The 20523-nt window shown below is 44.1% G+C and overlaps 2 non-coding genes across 2 annotated transcripts; both read right to left on the reverse strand.

Annotated features, from left to right (window-relative positions):
- Window positions 1–604: 604 nt before the first annotated feature.
- Window positions 605–677, reverse strand: trnav-cac (transfer RNA valine (anticodon CAC)). Its single transcript has one exon. It is a non-coding gene; the product is annotated as a tRNA-Val (tRNA).
- Window positions 678–19150: 18473 nt separating this feature from the next.
- On the reverse strand, window positions 19151–19223 carry trnav-cac (transfer RNA valine (anticodon CAC)). Its single transcript has one exon. It is a non-coding gene; the product is annotated as a tRNA-Val (tRNA).
- Window positions 19224–20523: the final 1300 nt, after the last annotated feature.

Consider the following 20523-nt stretch of genomic DNA (forward strand, 5'->3'; position numbering starts at 1 on the left):
AGTCAATGAAAATAATCTGAAGCTATTGTGCCTTCTACACCTTACGGTAGCAACAAATCTAACTACTGCTTTACTTTAACATTAATAATGACGGCGACTACGACGACAACAAGAATAACAACAACAACATCATCATCATCAGATTTTAATTAAAAGTGGCTACACCAGCGTTTACAATTTCAACCTGTCGATGGACGAACGCTCTGAGTGCACCGATTTCGGGACACTTCGGAAACTCTTTCAAAGGCAGGACGACCTGCGCTCTGACAGTGCCTGCGTTTAGCCCTACAAGGTGATGCTGAATGGCTTGTTCAAACGGCTGGTGGTCTTCCGTCACCACCAGACTATCAGAGCTATACTGCGCCTTCAACTACATAAGAGTAACAGCAATGTCGCCGATCCTGCTACGGTCGTATTGTAACGCAATAACATGTATCGATTTTAAAAGTGTCAGTTCCAGTGCCTCGCAAAGCTACCCTTCTGCGATCGTTTGTTCTCAAGGTCAGGATTTCTTGCCACTCCGAGGAAGAGAAAACGACGGCCGGCCTTGGGGCAGAGAGATGGCGAAGGGGTAACACGGCACTGGCACGCGTGCACCGCGGGTTGTTTCCGCCCGGTTTCGAACCAGGGACCTTTCGCGTGTGAGGCGAACGTGATAGCCACTACACTACGGAAACCGACCCGTCCTGGTGTTTCAAATGGCTCCCATCGAAGCCGGCTGGTAAAACGCGCACAGGGGTTTCCCGTGGGCCAGCCTGTGAGATAAAGGTTTCTATTTTCACTGACCTATTTTGCATTGCTCAAGGGCACATCAGGACACTTTGGAAACTCTTTCAAAGGAAGAACGCCCTGAGCTATGACAAGACTTACACTTACCCCAACAAGGTGATGCTCAATGGCTTGTTCAAACAGCTGCTGCTCGTCTTGTGCCACCATCAGACAATCACAAAGCTATTGTGCCTTCTACACCTTACGGTAGCAACAAATCTAACTACTGCTTTACTTTAACAATAATAATGACGGCGACCACGACGACAACAAGAAAAACAAGAACAACAACAACAACAAGAACAAGAACAACAACATCATCATCATCATCATCATCATATTTCAATTAAAAGTGGCTACACCAGCGTTTACTATTTCAACCTGTCGACGGACGGACGCTCTGAGTGCACCAATTTCGGGACACTTAGGAAACTCTATCAAAGGCAGGTCGCCCTGCGCTCTGACAGTGCCTGCACTTAGCCCAACAAGGTGATGCTGAATGGCTTGTTCAAACGGCTGGAGGTCCTCCGTCACCACCAGACTATCAGAGCTATACTGCGCCTTCGACTACATAAGAGTAACAGCAATGTCGCTGATCCTGCTACGGTCGTATTGTAACAGCTACAACATGTATCGATTTTAAAAGTGTGAGTTCCAGCGCCTCGCAAAGCTACCCTTCTGCGATCGTTTATTCTCAAGGTCAGGATTTCTTGCCACTCCGAGGAAGAGAAAATGACGGCCGGCCTTGGGGCAGAGAGATGGCGACGGGTAACATGGCACTGGCACGCGTGCACCGCGGGTTGTTTCCGCCCGGTTTCGAACCGGGGACCTTTCGCGTGTGAGGCAAACGTGATAGCCACTACACTACGGAAAACGACCCGTCCTGGCGTTTCGAATGCCTCCCATCGAAGCAGGCTGATAAAACGCGCACAGGCGTTTCCCGTGGGCCAGCCTGTGAGATAAAGGTTTCTATTTTCACTGACCTATTTTGCATTGCTAAAGGGCACATCAGGACACTTCGGAAACTCTTTCAAAGGCAGGACGCCCTGCGCTCTGACAGTGCCTGCACTTAACCCAACAAGGTGATGCTGAATGGCTTGTTCAAACGGCTGGTGGTCTTCCGTCACCACCAGACTATGAGAGCTATACTGCGCCTTCAACTACATAAGAGTAGATAGTAGGGGTTTTTGGGCGCGGCCTATTTTGTTATGACGTATGCCCTAAGCTTATTAATATTCCTACGTCATAATTGGGGGGCGTGATTTTAGGTAGAGTTATTTCCTTAATTATTCCTACGTCATATCCGTCAGAAAGTGTGCACCCATAAAACCCTGAACAACAAGGCCACCCATAAATACCCCCACCCCTCTGAAGGCAATGCCCCGAAACTCTCCTCTCTATTTAAGAACCCGCGCTTCTTTTAGGCAATACCTCTTTAATTCTCAGCTTCTGAAACATCCCGCTTCTTCAACATGTCCAGCGACATCAACATGAAACCCCGCAAGAAACAATCCCGGGCAAGGGTTCCTGTACTCACCAATTTGAAGATTGAACGCTCCTGGGTGTTGTTCTGGGGGGCTCGACGGGGTAACCGCTTTAAAAGGGATCCCAGCTATGTTGGAGTGGAGCTTCTTGCTTTGGGAGAGAAGGAGGGTACGTTGGAACCTTTTGAGACGGTAATTGAATACTCTTATGAGGACTGGTTGAAGGTGATGGCCTGGAGAGATCTGGGGCTTGTGGATAAGACTCTAGAAGGCTTGCAAGAGGGTCCAAGAGAATGCGAAATGGAGTCTCCGACTCAGGGTTTTGAAAGGTGTGAATGGGAAAGCTTGCAGAACTACGACAGACGACGTGTGGGGTTTTGGAGGGGGGTCTGACGGCTCAGGGGCTACTCTCTTCTAAGAGGGCGGTGTGTCGTGACGTAGTGAAGAGATAGGATAAAAGGTGCAACAATTCATTCATGGTTTAAAATTAAAGAGAATGTCTTACCCGAAAGCTGCGGACGTCGACAGGCTCTACAGGCCTCTTCAAACCCGGGATCACCCCTGGTTCTATTCCCCAGATTTTGTATACACTCTGGAACCCTTTGACTGTGGTTACTCTCCAAGACCTCAGACCCCGGTCCCTCAGGACGAAACAACATGCGGTGCGATGGATGTCCAAATGAGTCTCGGGGATCCCCAGCCTCTGGAGCTCATGGAGGGCCTCGATTTTGCCGAATTGTCTAACGTCTGTGCGTCTCAGGAGGGGGTCAGTCCAATGGATGGAGAAACACCCCACAAACCACCAGGCGACCCAATGAGCATCGGACTGTCCCGGGGGCGTGATGAAGACGCAGGATTCTTGCCCGGGGTATGTGACCAAGTAAGCAGAGTGGTTAAAAGCACCCTGGTGTATATTCTGAGTGCTCTCATCGACCGAGCTCTGAAAGAAGTCTGTCGGGGGTGTGAAGTGAATCACCCCAGTCAGTTGAGACACAGTTGTTTGTTTGAACCAGACCGTTACTATTTCCTGTTCTATTTCAACGTGTTTTACAGAAGACTGAACAAACCGTGGCTGAAACCGGCACTAATCAAGGCGCTCTCTTACTCCCACATACATGTCACTGTGGGACAAGTCCAGAAAATCATAGATGAGATTTTGCTGGAGCTGAAAAAGGAGCCGTTTATAATAGAGAAACTTGGGCAGCTGCTCAATGACCTGGATGAGCCGAGTAGAAAAACCGCTGGCAAGCTAAAAGCTTATTTCTTCCGTAAAGAAGTTAAAGCTGGGGGCAGCGACGAAGAATTCGACATCTACGCCACTGATTCAGACTCTGACCTGAACTAAGGGACTTTGAACATGGGGAATGTTCTGGACTGCTTCTGCAACTGGTTCTGTCATCAACACTCAGCAGCTAACCTGAGAGCGCTATTACACCATGTGCTTGACAGAAAAGTAGCCAACGCGAGCCTTTTCTCTACAGATTTAACCATCGATGAGGATCAACTTTCAAACCTGGAAAAGTGAATGGCTGCTGTAACAAAGACCGGGGGGTACGAACACTGGGATGAAGGGCTCAAGGGGGCCAAGAATGATATTAGGCCATTTCATCAACATCTGTATGACCTTTTACTGAGCATGTTTAATACACCTCTGTTTACTTTTAAAATAGGTCATATTGTTGTTTTATTTACATATGTAACTGAGGTGTGTGCCTACAAGATAAAGAAACAGGTATATTTGTTGATATAGATCAAGTAACCAATCATCTGATTTCTTTTTGTCTGGACCGTAGAAAAAATTGTTGTGTATGTTATACTTTTCTCAAATGTCTAAAAAGGGGTATCTGCTCTCCTGAAGTTGAATAAAAAACCTTGTATAAAAACTTTGCGCATAGTGTGGGTCTGTGTGGTTATTTGACAGAATGACTCGGCAAGCTCCCCAAATGCAGGAACTATACTACAACCCAGCCAAGATTGGGGGTTTGGCGGGTAAGAAGGGTTTTCAAAGAGGACTCGCTGAGGCCGGAGTGAAGGTTAATGATGTGGTTGTTTCAGAATGGTTACGGGAACAAGACGCCTATACCTTACATAAACCTCTCAGGATTAACTTTAAAAGAAACCGCGTATATGCAACTGACATAGATTCACAATGGCAAATGGATCTAGTCGATATGTCAAATTTATCAAAACATAACAATGGTCACAAATTGATGTTGATGTGTATCGATGTGTTATCAAAATATGCCTGGGCTCGCATTCTACATAATAAAACAGGTCGGGCGGTGACAAGGGCCTTTGAGGATATATTGTCCCAGGGTCGATGTCCTAAAAAACTGCAGACTGATAAAGGAAAAGAGTTTCTCAACAGAGAATTTCAGAATCTACTGAAGAGACACAAAATACATCATTTCACCACCGGTAATGAGCTTAGGGCATCGGTAGTGGAGAGGTTTAACCGCACCATAAAGACCAAAATGTGGAGATATTTTACAGCGGTCAACACGTTCAAGTATTTTGATAAAGTTCAGGATTCTATCGATGCTTACAACCAAGGGTATCACACCAGTATTAAAATGAAGCCTTTAGATGTTGATCAAAGTAATTCTTTTAAGGTCTATAAAAAATTATACCGACCATTTATTAAGAAGGGAAAAACTACTTATTAGTTCAACATCGGTGATGTGGTTCGCGTTTCAAAGCTAAGGAGTACTTTTGCCAAAGGTTATGAACAAACATTTTCTGACGAATATTTTACAGTTACCGAACAGTTGGCTAGAGACCCCCCCGTGTACCGGTTAAAAGACTATGACAGGGAGGATATAGAAGGAACGTTTTACGAAGCCGAGTTACAAAAAATTATTGTGGGTAAAGACAGTGTATACAGAGTTGAAAAGATATTAGCTGAAAAAACCCAGAACCGGAAAAAATATGTGTTGATGAAATGGCTTGGATGGCCTGAAAAGTTCAATAGTTGGGTCCCGGAACAACAGGTTTGCGATATTCAATCCTTATTACAACATGCCCGCGGGTGTGTTGGGGGCATTACTTTCGATTCTCAAGATGGAATCAGGAGGCTTCTACGTGACTCTACCCAGTAATGCCTCTCTCGATATATATCCTAAAAATGAAATATCCAGTTACACGGTACAATTTGGAAAATCTATAGATCTAAGGGGGTCGTGGGAAGTGGGGTTGGCGGAAATACAGTATCCTTACACTTGGGCTGTTTTACAAGATAAGGATGCCACCTTCGCCATTTTTGATGATGTTAAAAAGAGTCAATGGACATTCACGATACAAGGAGGTTATTATGACAATGTGGATAAAATATTAGATGAGATGCATAAACAGTTCTCAGAAGGCACCCCCAACATCAAGCTATATTACAACCCTATTAAAAACAGAGTGTACAAGGTGTCAAAACCAGGTATTAGCATTCAAACCAGCGGCCAACTGGGGCGTATATTTGGGTTCTATTCTGACACAGAGAGCAGGTTCTCAGAAGTGGTGGGGCGGCTTTTACACTCTTTATGTGTATACGGATATCATAACCCACCAGAGGGTCGGGGATAGTTATGTCCCCCTTTTGAGAAATGTACTTATTAAAGGTAAAAGCAATGACATGGTCACAATTACTTATGACAAACCACACTACGTACCAGTCTCAAATACCCACTTTGACAACATCACGATCGAAGTAAAATCGGATCAGAATATCAACGTACCCTTCCGCTTCAGTAAAGTTAATGTCAAACTACATTTTCGACCCCTGAAACAGTTTGTACATTATTAAAATGGCTACCTCGAGGGGTTATGTAGATCCTAGCGCCTATGTGGATTATTACAAGATGCAAGATGGAACGGCTTGCCCGGTATTGTAGGAGCCCCCACAATGTATGGCGCCGGTCTAGGAGGACTCTTTCGTGGTCTCTTTAGAATGGCCATACCCCTGCTTAAGAGAGGCTTTGCTATAGCCAGACCCCACTTGAAATCAGCGGCTAAAAATATTGTTAGTGACGTGTTCACCAATGTTATGAACCGGCCAGCTAGCCATGAGCATCAGGAGGGTTCGGGTCTCATGGTAATGGCGAGGAGGGGGGGGTAAAAGAAGAAACAGCATGTGTCCACCAGGGGGCGACAAAGATCCGTGGCTAACAAAAAACGAAGAATCTCTCATTCTCCAACATATCGTGGAAACACTCGGAGAAGGAAGCAGCACAAGAAAAAACCTGCAAAAAGAAAGTCTCAAAGAAAGAAAAATAGAGCCTCAGGATACATCTTTTAAACATGTCTTTTGTCCATCGGAAGAGTCTATCGGAAGAATGCGTCAAATCAGAACTGGATCTGTTTACAGTTCCATACACTCAAACGAGTATAGATAAGATCATATATGTAGAGATTCCCCCTCTTTCTGCAATTTCAGACACGGCCCCTCTGGAGTTTTTTATAGCTGGCAATGGCGAGGATTATATTGATTTGAATAACACATTTATTTTAATGAACTGTAAAGTGACTGATGAGGATGGCGATGCAATCGAGAAGACGACCAACGCTGGGGTCATCAATTACCCGGTGGCCACCATGTTTTCACAGGTGGATGTGACCCTGGGAGATCGGCTCATTAGTCAAAGCAGCAATACTTACCCCTATAGAGCCATGATGGAGTGTATACTTAATTATAGTGAGGAGACCCTAAGCAAACAGTTCAGCCCCGGCCTTTTCTTCAAAGACATCCCGGAAGCTATGGACGACAAGGATCCAGAGGGACTCAATAAGGGTTTGCAAAAAAGAATGGCCTTTTCAACAGAAGGGAGGACCTTTGAGCTAATGGGGCATATCCATGCAGACATATTTTTCCAAGAAAAACTCATGCTCAACGGGGTAGACATTAAAATTAAAATGATCCGTAGTAAAAGTGCTTTTTGTCTGATGACCCCTGATACTGAAAAATATAAACTGACCATATTATCGGCCTCGCTGTTTGTGAAAAAAGTGTCCGTCTCCCCGGCGGTTAAACTAGGACACGCGCAGGCGTTAATGACGGCAAACACCAAGTACCCGATCGAAAGAGTCTATATGAAAGTCCACAGTATCCCCGCAGGGACACGGGTGATGAACCAGGAAAATCTGTTTCTAGGACAGCTCCCAAAACAGGTTATTATAGGTCTCGAAGATAATGATGCATTTACCGGGGTTTACAACAAGAACCCCTTTAACTTTAAACATTATAACGCGGAATTTATAGCGTTGTACGTCGATGGTGTGCAGGTTCCATCCAGACCTTTTCAACCTGACTTTGAAAACGGCAATGCGGTTCGTGAATATGACAGTCTAGTACTGGCTACGGGTCGCCATCTCAAGGATCAAACTCCCGGCTGATCGATCGCCGGGAATACTGCAGCGGTTACACCCTGTACGGTTTCAACCTGACCCCTGACGAAGAGTGTGGACAACATTTTTCACAGATGAAGACGGGCAATATGCGTTTGGAGATGCGTTTCAAGCAGCCTCTACCACGCACTGTAAATATGGTCGTGTATGCAGTGTTTGACAACATTATTGAGGTGAATCAGAGGAGAAACGTTATGTATGATTATTATTAAAATGAACACCAGAGAGCTCAACCACATCATGAATGCCCTGGCCAGCTCACGGAAACTGTTTCAAGGAGTCTACACCTGCGATCAGCTGCCTAAATTTAAGATCAAGAATTTACCTGCAATGTACATAATCAACACACACCCTAAAAACATGCCCGGAGAACATTGGCTGGCTATTTATCTAAGGGAGGACCACCGTGGTGAATTTTTTGATTCCTATGCAAACCCCCCGGATTTCAGACCTTTCCCTCGGAAGATCAATAACTTTCTGCTCAACAACTGTCAAGAAACCATTTACAGCGGTCGTCAAGTACAAAGTCTTCAGACCTTCACTTGTGGTCAACACTGTGTGTTTTTCTTATATCATAGATCTAAAGGAAGGTCATACCCCGATATTATGGCCTTGTACAGTGAGGATTTAGGCCAAAATGATAAAAAAGTGGCAGAGTTTGTCAGGACACTGTGGACCCCCCCTTATAACACAATGACTTACGACCCTAGCCAGCCGTGTATACAGATGGGGTGTTCTTGTGAGGATTTTAAAAGATGTCATGCGTGTTAAGGTGAAAAAATAATGAAAACAGCCTTTGAATCATTAGTTTTGTTTTTATTCAACACAATTCTTATACAAAGCAGGGGTTATGGTATAAATAAATGTACAACATTTGAAAAATAAAAAATAAAAATAAAAAATTGTTTGTCGGGTCATTATTTACAGGGGAGACAAATAAAAACATGAGATTAATAAGCTTCCCAACAATGGATAGATCCTGAGGATGGTCGCTCAGCATGGTCAGAGTAATGAGATATCGGAGTCAGATCAGGCTCCACCTCTTTACACAGACGGATTTTTTGTCGCGTTTCCTGGTTAGGAACTGTTGATTGGGGCATGTTCAGACAGGCCATCGCCTGTAGGAAAGCATTCCAGCCTACAGGTCGGCGACTATCGGGTACCTTATTAGTGCTAGTGACACTCTTCAACAAATCAAACATGTGTGAACCTTTGATCACCGCAACATCTTTATCAACCGTTCCCCCCGCATCAGCCCCAGAACCATTTTCTTGAGAGGCCATGGTTAAAGTTAAAATGTTTTGATCTTTTTCACCCTGTCTAACCAGACGGAGGTAGCGCTGTAACGTGTTGGTATACAACTGGGCTTTGGAATACTGATTGAAATCGGCCCTGGCCTGTATAGCTTTCATTTCAGAGTCCAGGTTGTTTTCGGCCGTTTGTCTAATGGGCTCTGGCCCGACAACATTTTTTCTCAGTTTCTCAAGCTGCTCCTGAGGGATCAAAAACATTTTCTGAGCATATTCCATTATTAACCCACTCTGGAAGCTAGAAGACTGGTTAGGAAAGGCACGGCTATGCTCAACAGCGGTCCTATAAAACCCCCGGTTTGATTAATCTTCTTTCTTTTTCTTTTAATAGAATACTTCTTATTAGCGATGATCTTGATAACCGCTTTTTGTTTTTTGAGTTTAGAATGTTGAGAAGGGGTTAGGGGTATATTACCGCGTAAGATGTTAAAAGCTATTTCACACAGGGTCTCGATCAAATCCGAGGGGGCCCCTGCCAGCACAGCTTTCCTATGGCGCGGGCTCCTCTCAAATAACATTTGCAAAAGCGGCAGATTTCTTTTAATCCGAACAGACATTCTTATTTATTTCCTTTTCTTTAGCACATAGACTGCCGGCCAATCGTGCGGGCACAAACCTGTTCTTAGGGGAAAGTCTTCTGGGGTTTGTGCATTTAATTCCGCAATCAAGTACCCGTAGGGTTTTTTGGTGGCATCCTCAAATGCCTCCAAAAAGAACTTGGTCTGGTTAGGGTACATTTGACGAGCCAAGACGGTGACCTGTAGTTTATCTCTGGGGTTTTTAAAAAGAATTATATAATTGGCATATAAATTAATAGTGCGGCTTTTTTTACCTTGAAAAAATAGATTTTGAACTAAATAAATAATACTTAAATTCCTATGATGAGTGTACTTTGTGAAAGCTTTTTCCACTTCACTGTTGTCACCGGCCTGCTCCATCAGGTCATCAAGGATCACTAGGTTAGTATTACCGGGCGGGAACAAGTCATCGCCACACAACGAGGCGGGGAGACCTTGCACAAATTTCAGATTATTTTTTTTCGAAGCCAAATCATCGTAGAGAGGTTGCCAGCAAGAGAAACACCACACTATGTTGTCAAGAGCTTGGGACACGGTTGCGTCCACATCTTCTATGATGTTCTTTATAAGATAGCTCTTCCCCGAATTGGAGGGACCGGCTATAATACAGGAGAAAGGGTGTTGAAGTCTGTTTTCAAAACCACCGCTAATATCCATAAGGCAGAGTGGTATAATCAGTCTTCAACACTCTTTTATTGTACACCACCCTGAACCGTTTGTTTAGTGATCTATTTTCCAACGTGTACCCCTTTTTATTGCGATAGATCTGATTTCCGGCTGTAATAATCTCACGAGGAGGCGCGTCTTTCTCGGTTACAAAACTTTCTACCAGGGTCGTCAGAGACTTGATGTTAATGAGCTTGTTGTTACAATGGTTCAGAGTGAAACCCTTAACTTTCATACAGGTCTTACCCGCAGCCGTTCTGTATGCGTAAGTCTTAGGACCCCCTGAAACAAACTCCACTATGTGGTCCTGAGGATCTAGTTCGCTCGTTAACTCCCCAAGGTAGTCCCCGAGGGGAGGGACCCAATCCCCTGGCCTGGTGACAAAGATTACAGAGTCAGTATCATGATAGAGCGTGCGTTCCTGCAACTGATCCATTAAGTTGTACAGTTCAAGCCGGGCGTAAGCCGTGGTAAAAACCGCTATGAAAACATTAACGTTCCCCTGTTTGGTGGGGAAATCTTTAGGGGCCCTCCACTGGACCTGTGCCACGTGGTCATTTAAGAATTGAAAGTGTGATACTGCATGTTGTTTGGAAAACATAAATTCTATAAACTGTTCAGGGGTTTTAATCAAGGTTGTGTTTAGACGGTAATTTCTTTCCCCAAACTTACCCCACAGACTGTTTAAAATCAGTTTGGACATTTGTCTCTTGGCGGGGTTTACAGTTATGTTCCCCAGCTCTAGACGGATCCCTTCCTTTTCAAAATATTGCTAAACGTATCGCTCTTTGGCCGCGGAGTCAACACACCATGAGGGATAGCCCGATGCCTCCTGTTTCCCTTTCAGATGGGTCATAATGTAATCAGCAAAAAGAGTATCAGATTTTTCAGAAAAATGCCAAACCTCATACACCTTACCGACTCTGTAACCTTTCTCCACCGCCTTGTCAAGCTCAATGCTACACCAGACACCCGTCAGCGCTCTCTCTTCATCACTGTGCAGACAAGAGGTAGTTTGATTTTCAGTTTCCACACACGTTCTACACAGAGGGAACATCAATTTTCCCGAACACCTGTAAGGCAACACGGGTAAGAACAGCTCGCGAGGAGGGTACATGGTGACTTTGATCAAACCAAAGTAATGTCCGATTTCGAGAAAGTCACGATAAACAATGGTTGGACGCCCCACCGGGTACATTTTGGTCTTGTTGACATAAGGGTACAGACTGGTGAAATCATAGTAATCTACTCTCTCACCCTCCTTTACCTCATAATGTAAACAGAGGGCGTTGGTACGACCCCCAAATAACGCATCCCGGGGCTCAAGACGTTCAGGAAAGTCCAAGGTTTCCATAAACCGTTGTACCCCCGCATCCTGTTGCTTCAGGGTCGTCCACTCGTGTTCCCAAATCACCAGCACGTTCAAACCATAGGTGTTTTTTAAAGTTTCAATTCGTTCCTGGAAATCATAGTACATATCACTGCAGAGTTTTTGTGTTACGGGGTTAAAGGTGTTTGGGTCGAAGCACTGAGGACAGCCATGGTAAATACAACCTGCAAACTCATAAGCGGTACGCCGCCCGGACACGTCGCTAAAACCGTCTAAGTAGTAAGGCCCCATTTTGACTTCCCCTTGATTTAAAGCATGTCTGATGAAGATGTTATCCCCGGCACTCAGGTATTCCAGCCACTGTATGGAGACAGTCGAAAAGTTCTTTTGTCTAGCACGATAGTTGTCAGAAGTGGTGACCGCTATAGTGTTTTTCTGCAAGAAATTGGACCGATACATTTTCATGCAGAGAGACGCTATGGTCACACTTTGCAAAGGGTCGAGACCCGATGTGTTGATAACCTCGGCGCGGAAACGCACACAGGCTTCTTTAAGGATCACCACATCATTTTTACAATAAGCAGCCATCTCTTCTCGGTCATCAAAAACACCTCCCTTAACCGTATTGTACCATTTAAAGAATTCCTCCCTCTCATGAGACATCATAGTATCAACCCCATAATAAGTGGCGGGCAGGTAGGACCCTCGATAATTTTGAGTGTCCATAGTATTAAAAAAATGGCAGAACCAACCTTTCTTCTGAGCCTCAAAACCCAGAGCCTTAGGCAAAGCGCTCAATTTCATGGGGATGAAATTTAACGAGTCTATGTAACGTTAGTTGAAAGCTTCGTCGGTGAAACACATGATCTTGCTACCCTGAGCTATTATTTTTGGGGTCACCCCATTTTCCACCAGATACTTCATCAAAATGTAAGAATCATAACCCTTAGCATTGTGGGCAATAAATGTGTAATTGAGGTATTTTGGACCGCGATACCGCGTAAAGAAATCCCTGACACAACTCTCACCGCTAGCTGACCACTCACGATCCAACATGTCAATACAGAGTATATAATTAGCAACGTGGACCCCGTTTTCTTGCCGGCATTCAAAAGCAAAAAAGACATACCGGTTGTGCGGCGGCTCCTTTTTAACCGGCTGAATAAAGCACTGGTGTTCGGACCCCGGGGTTAAATCAGCATTACAGATCCTGCATCTCGGCTCCAGACATTTGTGTGGTTTAACCTCATGAAAACGGTACTGGAGGCAACACTGCGGGCAATATTTAGTTTGATCACAATAACTCTGTTTTTTAACCCCCTCAGCAGCGGCCCTCTGTACCTTATGCTCGGAAAAACAGAACGCTGAGAGACAAATCCTTAAGCAATCTTTACATCGGATGGTAGGGGCCAAACCCTTACGACATTGCGGATTGAAACAGACGTTACAGTAACCGTCACAGCGGTGCTTAAGCTTATCATTGAAGGCCTTATAACACCAATGACAAACATACGAACAACCCAAAAAAGCCGTCAAACTCTTTATTCCAAAGTAATGACTATCACTTAGGAAGAGAAACAGTGTCTGTGTATGGGTTTCAGGATGTGTCTGAAATTTCACAAATACTTCCTTTACCTCACAACGGTACCACACAACAATTTTTAAAGACAACAACTCCTCAAACTTGGTGATGTCTGAAAAGGCAACCATCTGTTGAGAGTTTAAGCCGGCCCTCTGATGAAGCATTAAAGCTTCTTGCAGAGCTTGGGGTTCAGGCATGTCGGGGGTGAGTAGTTTTATTAAACTGTAAGCAAAACAGAGCTTATTGTCCCCACTGGAACTCACCACTAATTGCCTGAGCTTGGTCCTAATTATGTCGTTCTTCAAGCATTTCGACAGTCTTCTAAGCGCCCCACCCTCAGGGTTACGAACCACATTCATTACCAGAGACAGACTTTCATCAGCTATGATGGCTGCGTTACTTTGCAATAACGCTTCGATTTTAGCCAGACGTCTAAATTATCTCCACTCAGCATTACAGATAGGTTGCTAAACAAATCATCCCCTCTGAGTTCTAACTGTACAACATCTCGAGGTCTGACCCTTTCAGCAACCTGTTCAAGCATTTTCTGCAAGGCCTCGTGTATGTTGACAAATATTTCTGCATAATTGTCACAATTTAAAAGTTCTGCAAAATTAAAACGCTGAATCATTTCAAAATTGTTATAGGCCGGTCTATCTATAATCACGGGATCACTGGTACTCTTGGACACATCATCATTTTGAACAAAGCCTTCACCCCCTACATTCTCACAGAGCATGTCCTCCACAGCCTTATCAGTCTCAGAACCCTCCACATTCCGAACACCCCCACTGCTGACATCTACAAAACCCCCTTTTTGAGGAGGCTCATTTAAAGCCTGTAAAAGTCCTTCAAAGATATCCAAGACCCTCCTCTATAGTGATGGCTGCTTCTGCCGCCATCCTGTGTTCTAATTGTCTCAAATCATTTATAAAAGGGGCAGAATTTGGTTGGGGTAGCTCCTCCAAAGCCTCCACCATTTCAAACAAATCGGGGTGAACTAGGGGGTGAACCTCTATAAGCGCTACCGGTGGGAGGTGGTTATTTAGATCATTGACCATCTGTAACAGGTCGGGGTTCACCGGTAAGTCTGTTAATTCACATTCTATCGGTGGTAATTGGGGGTTATTTAAATCATTTATCATTTGTAATAGTTCCAGGTTCATTGGGACATCAGAGGAGTTCACAACAGGGCCGGGGATGTTCTCTCGGGAAGGTCTTTTTGGGGCCCTAGCTTGTTCATAATCCTTTAGTTTGTGAGTTCTTTTACCAAGTCAGGACATTTTTTAATTTATTTTTTATTTTTCCAACAACCCACAATAGTAAGGCGTTTTGTGTCTATTAAAACATTAAATACGGTACAATTCGTTAGTAAGGGTATTAATAAGGGTGTTTTGGCTCTCTATCACCAGGTTTTGCCCCACTAACACAAGTCTTTGATTTTGTAACAAAGTATGTAGCAACTCATGGCGACTTTCAGGAAGTAGCTCCGGGGGCTGGTGGCCTGGCTCAGCTTCAAAGGATGGTCGCTCCGGTAAATCTCGGTCGAAGGAGGCAGGGAGCGAGCGTATACTCATGGACGGAGACCAAGAAGGCCTTTGCGGTGACACCCTGGCCAAGCGCGGGGTACTGTTCCGCGTTTCTGTAGCCAAGAAACGGGTCTGGGGGGACGATGTTGAAACCAGGCCGTCGTTGGGTGGTGTGACCGCCCTGACTGACGGCGACCCCTGAGGTTGTTGGATGCCTGTATTTGTTCCGCCCGACAATGCGGCGGGCTGAATCTGGGGTGTTGAATTACCCCCAGAAGGCTGTGGCCTGAGTAGATGTTGGGGGGTCTCCAAGACCACCGTGGGGGATCCTCTCGGTGATCTCACCGGGAAAGATGTTTGATCCCACTTAGACGGGGTAATTGTCCTCAATAGCTCATCCACAGAATGACTATCCCAAGAGTCTTGGGAAGAATAAAAATATACATTACATTTACATCTTTAAACGGCGACAGAAATCAAACTTAAAACAACATGTCCAGGACATTCAAAACCTTTAGCTTTTTTAGACCTTTGAAAATAGCCTTAGACATTCACTACAACGCCTTATTATTTACAGACAATATATTTATTAGGACTTGATAATAAATGTAAAACAGAGAAGCCACTGTAAATAAACTGTTTCTTAAATGTTTCTTTAAAAACTGTAATATTGTTAATAAAACACACACACACACAACAACATTTCATTTTTAAACGAACCTTCCAAGTGTAAACGCTTCCTGATCCCGGGACTTCCTGTTTCACAAACGTTTTCACGATCTGTTTAAATATTAAATACAATGAACACCTTCAAGCCTTTTCCTACAACCACTTTAAAACAGAAGTATAATAGCGGGAGATAAGCCAAACAACTTACTAAACCCTTTCGGACGGCTTTACTTCCTAACCAGACGGTACGGCAATCGGTCATTTCTAAACACGTTCCCCAGAAACAAGCCTAGACCTGTCCGGACTTCTAAAGATCTTTCCCAGAACCCCCCGCCCTACAGGAAACGGGCACCCATCGCTTAAATATTAGCCCTCAACGGGCAAACAAAGCCCTTTTAAAAACATTAAAGTTTGAAAGATCTTACTTACCTCCACAGAATAATCGTTTCTTAAGTTTTTCGGCTGGTTTAGCTTTTTGCACCGCTGTGAAGGTAAGAGACATGTTTAACCTTTAACCACACCGCTTTATAAAAAGCTTTAACCTCTTACAGGCTGCAGATATATACTCACAGCTATCAGATACCGGGGCTGACGGCCTTTCAGATTCTTGAAAGGTTACGGTTCTCGAAGGTAAAACGAAACAAGCCCTTGATGTGGAAGGCCTTTCGTTGTCTCGAACCACGTTTCTTAATACTGTTAGACAGGATAATTTTTTAAAATTAACAAAACTGGACTCAAACATCTTACAGAAACGTTATACAAACAAACAGGGGTTTAGTTCTTACCCGGTCGGCAGACAGCCTGTCTAGGGACAACCACTTCTCTTGGTCGATCCTCGGAGACATTAATCACAGGCCTTTCGATAGTTTCTGTGTAATTAAAGAGACCGGCATTAATATGTATTAAAACGTTTTCATAACTCTAATGAGCCGCTTCAAAACCACACACACCCATACATAAGAACCCATGAGCGCAAACACAAAAATCTTACCGTTGTTGTTCCAGATGATCTCCTCAGCGTTGGGAATTAACTCCTGTTGACTGGCTGAAAAATAATTTTACAGAACTTAAAACAGATGTTATAGCCTTATTTACAATACATGCACACAACACGCTCTGAGTCAGTGAAAATAATCTGAAGACTTACCAAAAAACTCGTTTAAATCGAAGTCGCAGATGTTGTTTCCGGACACTGTTGATCTTTAGTCTTAAATCGAAAGGTCAGTATGAGTCTGTCGAGCTGAAGACCAGACCTTCATACTTATACTGATGTCCACATGCCGGATCTTCTTGTAAGGCATTGTTCTGGTCTGGCCTTTGTGCCGCCCTGTTACCAATTAACATATCAAAACCAACCAATAAAATGACACTGCATCAAATTTCAAATAGAAACCAAGATGGAGACGATCTCTCTCCTCTCTACTCTAAACTTTTATTAGAACCTTTTGGTCTCTCAAAAAAACATTTTTAAGCATCAAGACCTATAGTCAACAACCACTAAGAATATTTTAGGCCTTTATAAGCGCTAAAAAACAACCTGAGCCAAGAAAATAACCATAAAGATCTAAAATAACTAGCGCTTTTACAGTGATTTTTTTTTTTTTTTTTTAATAGCGATGCTTTGTTTGGTATTAAACAAGTCACAAACTACTCAGAACAGAGTTTATCCCCGCAAAAGAGATATTTGGGTTTACTTTACAAAGCTTATGAATTATATAGGTTAAAAGTATTCTGAATGTTTTGATACCACACGCCATACCTACTGTTGTCTGAGCCCACCCCCGCCCCCCATGGTGTGAGTGATTTAGCCTTGAGTGTTGTGATCTATTTAGCATTGAGTGATCAGTTGTTTTTATTTTTTAAACGATTCCTTATCATCAGGGATTGAGACTGCTAAAATACCTTAAAAGCATATCCTTATCTTAAGTCTAACTCTTATGAGCTTTAAGACCCTAGAATGTATTTAAGTAAAACGACTGAACACATTATGTGAGAGATAAAATATAACCACAGCTTTTTTTTTTTTTTTTTACAAAAACAATTAACCTATACACACAAACACCCACACACACACCCTCTTTTTTAATTTTATTTTTAATTAAATTTGAGGGGAGAGACAGAGCCAGATACAGTGTGGATAACATAAATACCCTATGCAAAACAGGCATTGATAGGACCTGGGATCATAACAGACAACAGAACTTGTTAATCTTATAAAATGATTGGGCGAGATAGAGAGAGAGACAGACAGAGACAGTGTGAATATGATAAACGCACTATTCAAAACTGGCATTGTTAAGACCTGGGACCATTACAGACAACAGAACTTGTTGATCTTATAACGGTTTAGATTTACTAAACCATTACATGTATATTTAAAAAAGACCCCCAACCACTACAGGAAGAGCCGACCCATTCACACTCTACAGTTGACCAACAAGAACAACAAGAACAACAGGTTATGGGCGGCCTTGTTGTTCAGGGTTTTATGGGTGTACACTTTCTGACGGATATGACGTAGGAATAATTAAGGATATAACTCTACCTAAAATCACGCCCCCCAATTATGACGTAGGAATATTAATAAGCTTAGGGCATACGTCATAACAAAATAGGCCGCGCCCAAAAAACCCTACTATCTACTCATAAGAGTAACAGCAATGTCGCCGATCCTGCTACGGTCGTATTGTAACAGCAACAACATGTATCGATTTTAAAAGTGTCAGTTCCTGCGCCTCGCAAAGCTACCCTTCTGTGATCGTTTGTTCTCAAGGTCAGGATTTCTTGCCACTCCGAGGAAGAGAAAACGACATCCAGCCTTGGGGCAGAGAGATGGGGACAGGTAACACGGCACTGGCACGCGTGCACCGCGGGTTGTTTCCGCCCGGTTTCAAACCAGGGACCTTTCGCGTGTGAGGCAAACGTGATAGCCACTAAACTACAGAAACCAACCCGTCCTGGTGTTTCGAATGGCTCCCATCGAAGCCGGCAGGTAAAACGTGCACAGGCGTTTCCCGTGGGCCAGCCTGTGAGATAAAGGTTTCTATTTTCACTGACCTATTTTGCATTGCTCAAGGGCACATCAGGACACTTTGGAAACTCTTTCAAAGGAAGAACGTCCTGAGCTATGACAAGACTTACACTTACCCCAACAAGGTGATGCTCAATGGCTTGTTCAAACAGCTGCTGCTCGTCTTGTGCCACCATCAGACAATCACAGAGCTATTGTGCCTTCTACACCTTACGGTAGCAACAAATCTAACTACTGCTTTACTTTAACAATAATAATGACGGCGACTACGACGACAACAAGAACAACAAGAACAACAACAACATCAACAAGAACAACAACATCATCATCATCATCATCATTATCATTAGATTTTAATTAAAAGTGGCTACACGAGCGTTAACAATTTCAACCTGTCGACGGACGGACGCTCTGAGTGCACCGATTTCGGGACACTTCGATAACTCTTTCAAAGGCAGGACGCCCTGCGCTCAGACAGTGCCTGCACTTAGCCCAACAAGGTGATGCTGAATGGCTTGTTCAAACGGCTGGTGGTCTTCCGTCACCACCAGACTATCAGAGCTATACTGCGCCTTCAACTACATAAGAGTAACAGCAATGTCGCCGATCCTGCTACGGTCGTATTGTAACAGCAACAACATGTATCGATTTTAAAAGTGTCAGTTCCAGCGCCTCGCAAAGCTACCCTTCTGCGATCGTTTGTTCTCAAGGTCAGGATTTCTTGCCACTCCGAGCAAGAGAAAACGACGGCCAGCCTCGGGGCAGAGAGATGGGGACGGGTAACACAGCACTGGCACGCATGCACCGCGGGTTGTTTCCGCCCGGTTTCGAACCGGGGACCTTTCGCGTGTGAGGCGAACGTGATAGCCACTACACTACGGAAACCGACCCGTCCTGGTGTTTCGAATGGCTCCCATCGAAGCCGGCTGGTAAAACGCACACAGGCGTTTCCCGTGGGCCAGCCTGTGAGATAAAGGTTTCTATTTTCACTGACCTATTTTGCATTGCTCAAGGGCACATCAGGACACTTTGGAAACTCTTTCAAAGGAAGAACGCCCTGAGCTATGACAAGACTTACACTTTTCCCAACAAGGTGATGCTCAATGGCTTGTTCAAACAGTTGCTGCTCGTCTTGTGCCACCATCAGACAATCACAGAGCTATTGTGCCTTCTACACCTTACGGTAGCAACAAATCTAACTACTGCTTTACTTTAACAATAATAATGACGGCGACTACGACGACAACAAGAACAACAACAACAACAACAACAATATCATCATCATCATCATCATCATCAGATTTTAATTAAAAGACCACCAGACTATCAGAGCTATACTGCGCCTTCAACTACATAAGAGTAGATAGTAGGGTTTTTTGGGCGCGGCCTATTTGTTATGACGTATGCCCTAAGCTTATTAATATTCCTACGTCATAATTGGGGGGCGTGATTTTAGGTAGAGTTATTTCCTTAATTATTCCTACGTCATATCCGTCAGAAAGTGTACACCCATAAAACCCTGAACATCAAGGCCACCCATAAATACCCCCACCCCTCTGAAGGCAACGCCCCGAAACTCTCCTCTCTATTTAAGAACCCGCGCTGCTTTTAGGCAATACCTCTTTAATTCTCAGCATCAGAAACATCCCGCTTCTTCAACATGTCCAGCGACATCAACATGAAACCCCGCAAGAAACAATCCCGGGCAAGGGTTCCTGTAATCACCATTTTGAAGATTGAACGCTCCTGGGTGTTGTTCTGGGGGGCTCGACGGGGTTACCGCTTTAAAAGGTATCCCAGCTATGTTGGAGTGGAGCTTTTTGCTTTGGGAGAGAAGGAGGGTACGTTGGAACCTTTTGAGACGGTAATTGAATACTCTTATGAGGACTGGTTGAAGGTGATGGCCTGGAGAGATCTGGGGCTTGTGGATAAGACTCTAGAAGGCTTGCAAGAGGGTCCAAGAGAATGCGAAATGGAGTCTCCGACTCAGGGTTTTGAAAGGTGTGAATGGGAAAGCTTGCAGAACTACGGTAGAGTGGTGAAGAGTCTATCTCTAACTACAGATCGTAAGGTTTTGTTTAGCAGTACCCTGATTACAAACCCTATTGAAGGGGGTGTGGAGGATCCAGAAAAACAGGTTACTGAAATTATGTTTGACGCCGTGGACTGGCCGTTCTTGAAAGAG

This window comes from Amia ocellicauda, chromosome 11 (assembly GCF_036373705.1).
Source record: "Amia ocellicauda isolate fAmiCal2 chromosome 11, fAmiCal2.hap1, whole genome shotgun sequence".
In the NCBI taxonomy this organism is placed as follows: Eukaryota; Metazoa; Chordata; class Actinopteri; order Amiiformes; family Amiidae; genus Amia; species Amia ocellicauda.